This window comes from Populus euphratica, unplaced genomic scaffold (genome assembly GCF_000495115.2).
Source record: "Populus euphratica unplaced genomic scaffold, PopEup_1.0 scaffold322.1, whole genome shotgun sequence".
NCBI lineage: Eukaryota > Viridiplantae > Streptophyta > Magnoliopsida > Malpighiales > Salicaceae > Populus > Populus euphratica.
This window is the reverse complement of record NW_011500209.1, coordinates 246,704-251,305: the sequence shown is the minus strand read 5'-3', so window position 1 is coordinate 251,305 and position 4,602 is coordinate 246,704. Positions and strand designations below refer to the sequence as shown.

Genomic DNA, 4,602 nt, shown 5'->3' with positions numbered 1-4,602 from the left:
TATAATTTTTTTTCCAAAAACACATATTTAATAAGGTTGCATATTTAAAAAAAATTATTCAACCCGCGGAAAAAATGTTCAAATAATAATTACATAGAGTGATATTGAAGATTCCACTCGGGTAAATTGGTACGAGAACCAGTAGAGCCAGAGAAAATGTCCAAGTTCAATGAATCTATTACGAGGGGTATCCAGAACCAGATTGCAACATGGGCTAGGTTCGCCTCAAACGTAGTTTTATCACGGTTGAAAATAAACCATACAGTCCTAGACAGATCCAAAGGCAGTTATATATATATATATATATATATATATATAGGAGGAGGAGGAGGAGGGCACAGCAGGAGGCTTGTATATGTGAGCTATGTCGACAAACTGAAATATTCATCGGAAGTTGATTAGAAATGGGCAATGGGTTTGTTTGGGGTCACCCTGAGTTCCTCCTAGCTTCTTCAGTGCCCGTGGAAAGCTAATGCTACAATTATCTTGAGCTGGTAAGATTGGCAGGTGTCAGATTTGGATGTGTTAAAGGTAATATTATTGATTATTTACGGCGCCATTCAAGTAGTTGTTCTAGTGTTAGAGGATTTAATCAAGTATATGTGGTATTACTCCTGATTTGCTGAAGGGTTTGGAGGAACTCTAGGTGCTGCCAAACTTTTTACCTGTCATGTTGTGTGGTTGATGCAGATCTGAATCGGATAATTTGGTGGGTTATTAAGATTATCTATTACTTTGCAACTTGCAATTAATTAGTTCCGGACTGGTTCAACGCTCCTAGGGTTAATCTTAATCTTTCTTTCTTTCTTTCTTTCTATTTGGACTTTTTTTAACCACTCTTCAACTTCTGCTAAAGGGAGGATAAACTTCTCTACCAGAATAATGAAGATAAATTGAAACATGATCAACAGCTGCTTCGGATATGGCATGAAAATGTCAAAACAGCTGCACTAATGATGAGTGTGTAGTACTACAAGGCCTTTGAAGGCCACAGGATCAAAACTCCACATTTGTTAGTAAAATGGAGGTTGTGGAAGGGCACACCTCGACCTCCTCTTACATGGCATCCACAAACTGTACCAGTAATCTCTTCAAATCTCCTTAATTCTTTGTTGCTGCCAAGTTCAAGATTCCACCGCAAAGAGGAAAGCAAAATTATCCAAACATACAGATAGCATAATTGACTTCAAGAGTAGATCAAAAAAAGAAGTAGAGGTAAAATAGAAAAGCAAACTAGGCAAGGGGGCTGCCACTGGTTGCAGAAGTGAGAGCGGCACTTGTTTTCTTTGTTTTTTCCCAGATCCTTGGCGAAGAGTAGTTATATAATTAAAATTTTATTTTGCGGCTCAGAATGCAGCAAGATATCTCTGGTCTAACAAGAAAGGTTGTCATTTCTTCATCAGGTGCACAAATTAAGGACTTGGAGAGACTAGACAAAATACTTCTCAATTATTTTCAACAATTTGGTATTTGTGCTTTTCTCTCACAATTGGAATCTAATTACTATGAGTACATGTATGTGTTCTTGGGCTACCGCTTATGTTATATTGAAATTTCATGATGATATTGCTAACATTTTGGTATCAAAGCAATATCTCCAGTCTGGTTTTTTTATTCCATTTAAGATCTCTATGATTGCATATAATTTATCTGGTTTATCTATTAAATTATGTAGATTACGTATGTTTTCAAGTTTGCTTTTTATTTGAGACTCTGTACAATGTCGAATTCTACTGAAATTCATGCATGTGTGGTATTTTACTTTGTATTTCAAAACTCTACTCAACCCGGAATTCTACTGAAATTCTTGCATGTGGAATTATACTGGAATTCTTACATTTATGATGTTTTATTTATAAATTTTATTTTTGAAAAAACTAATTAGATAATCAAATTCCATGTGAAATTAAGAGAGAGAGAAAAAAGCCCGATGATGCTGCATGTTCTTATCTTGTATGGATCATGAATAACATTATGGGTCTGTAACTAGATAAAGAATCCTTTTGCTACACTTCTGCGTAATTGTCATTTGGGTAAAATATATAAATTTATATTGCAAGAATGTGTAACAAATAGCAGGCTAGTCTAGTGGCACATGTTATGTAGTGTATATTTTACATTCTAAGGAACTATCACTTTCAGTTGTGGTTTTTTTAAAAGTAAATTTTAAAAAATATGTTTGGTTAAAACTGTAATAAAATAAATTTTTACATATAAAATAAATAAATAATAGGATTTTTACATGTAAAATAAATAAAAAATAGGGTTTTAATAGAGTTTTATGAATAAAAAATAAGTTATTTTAATTTTTATAAATCCAATGTTTAAAACACAATTATGTGTGAGAGGTTCAATTTAAAAAATAGAGGTCACTAACCAAATAGTTTTTTTTTATTTGGTAAAGTTAAAAAAACAAAAATCACCATTCTTTTAATTATTTAAGGTAAGGTGGGTTGGATTCACTTGCTAATATTTTGTTGAATAAAACCTCAACATTAAATGTTGCTTTTATGGAGAATCGAACTCAGGAAAATATGAAAAAAAAAACACACCATTAGGTTGTTATTGTTGTTAATTCATTACATGTGTATATTAGGATTTTTATGCATTCTAAATTTTTCAATGCATATTCTTTGTTTTCCTAAATATAAAGAATTTGCAGTTGACTTAAAATGTAGTCAATAATTATGATGTCATATTAAGTTTATATTAGAGAAATTAAGTAATAGCTACAGAATTTTTAATTATAAAAATATATAGTAACATTAAGTTTAGTTACATAAAGTTAATAACATCAATAATTATAATTAATCTTAGAAATATAATGGTTCACCCCCCTTACTCCCACCCCCCTATTTTTAATTTTTATATTTAAGTGATACATTAGGATAAGATAGAAATAATAATAATAAATATTAATCTAGTTGCCTAGAGGCCTAGAAAATTCTTTTAGAAATAAATGTTAGTCCCATCATAAAGTAATTTAAATTGCTTGGATGTTATAATCTAAGCTAATTTATTTTTTTAGATTAACTTACATAGATACATGTTTTGCGTTTGGCTTCATCACATGTTTGTTTTAGTAAGCTTTGTTGTTTATTTATAATTTAAATTGCTAGGATGTTATAATCTAAGCTAATTTATTTTTTTAGCTTAACTTACATGGGTACATGTTTTGTGTGTGGCTTCATCACATGTTTTATTTAGTAAGCTTTGTTTTTTATATATAATTATTCAAACTTTATTTTTTATGAATTTGATTTCATTTAATGTTGCTTTTATAAGTGTTCATAATTATGTTGATTGGAAGCAAAAATTTCTTCTTACATTAGGTTGCATGGACCTTGATGTAGCCCTTTGAGTGGATGAACCTCTAATTAAAGCCCATGGAATCAAGCAAGGGAAAATGCCTCTTCATCAAGTTAATAAGGGCAATGTCAGATTTATTTATTTTTTTGCGAGAAGAAAGGACATGTAAAGAAGACATATCCTAAATTCAAGCATAGACTTGAAAAGAAAGGTAATCTCATCATTTTAGTGTGTTTTGAATTTAATATAGTTCATGTTTCGCATAATATTTGGTGGGTTGATTTTGATTCTACAATCAATGACAATGCCATGCAAGGCTTCTTAAAAAAAAAGATGAAAAATGAATGTGTTATCTATTTAAGAAACACTACCTTCCTGTGAAGATGCATTTGGGACTTACAGGCTTGTTCTTATTTCTTGTTTTATTTTAGATCTTGAAAAAACCTTTTATGTTTTATCTTTTTCAATAAAACATATTTCAGTTTTAAAACTTTTATGTTGTGCATTTAATTTTAAATTCATTGTAACTCTGTTTATTTTTATAAATACAATGTTTTTGTTGGTAATGGTATTATGGATTATGGATTATTCAAATTTCATTTAAATCCTACCCTTGATTATAACCTTATGATTTTGCATGTTAATAATATTGGCATTAAACGTGGGGTTATAAATGAGAGATCTTTTATAGTTTGGCATATGATATTAGATCATATATTCATTGATAGAACTAAAAGATTGGTAAATAATGGAGTTCTAAAGGCTATTGATTTTAGTACTTATATAAATTGTATTAAAGAAAAGCAAACTAATAAGTTGAAAATGGGTCCCACAATGACTTCGGATTCTTTTTTTTATATATAGATTATGCACATTGCTATTTGAGGTTTTTATGAAGCATGATTTAATAGTTAGAAATATCTAATTACTTTTATTAGTTATTAATGACTATAGACGATATATTCATCTCTATTTTTTATGAAAAAAAGTAAAACATCATATGCTTTTAAAGTCTATAACACAAAAGTAGAGAAACCATCACTCAAACAAATTAAGATGAGAGGTCAAATAAAAATGGTGAATATTATGGCAAGTAAACTAACAAGGGATAATTATAAGGTCCATTTGTAAGGTTTCTTGATGATTAAAGTATTATGGGATAATTATAAGGTCCATTTGTAAGGTTTTTTGATGATGCACAATACACACTGTTTCACTCACAATCTTAAAATAATATAGCTAAAAGAAAAAATCAAATATTAATGAATTTGATAAGGAATATGGTTAGTAACT

At 29.6% G+C, this 4,602-nt stretch overlaps 1 long non-coding RNA gene across 1 annotated transcript; it reads left to right on the top strand.

The window, feature by feature from the left end:
* The first annotated feature begins 304 nt into the window (after window positions 1-304).
* On the top strand, window positions 305-3,690 carry LOC105112087 (uncharacterized). The gene is made up of 3 exons (XR_839697.1): window positions 305-531; window positions 629-1,515; window positions 3,333-3,690. It is a non-coding gene; the product is annotated as an uncharacterized LOC105112087 (long non-coding RNA).
* The last annotated feature ends 912 nt before the right edge of the window (window positions 3,691-4,602 follow it).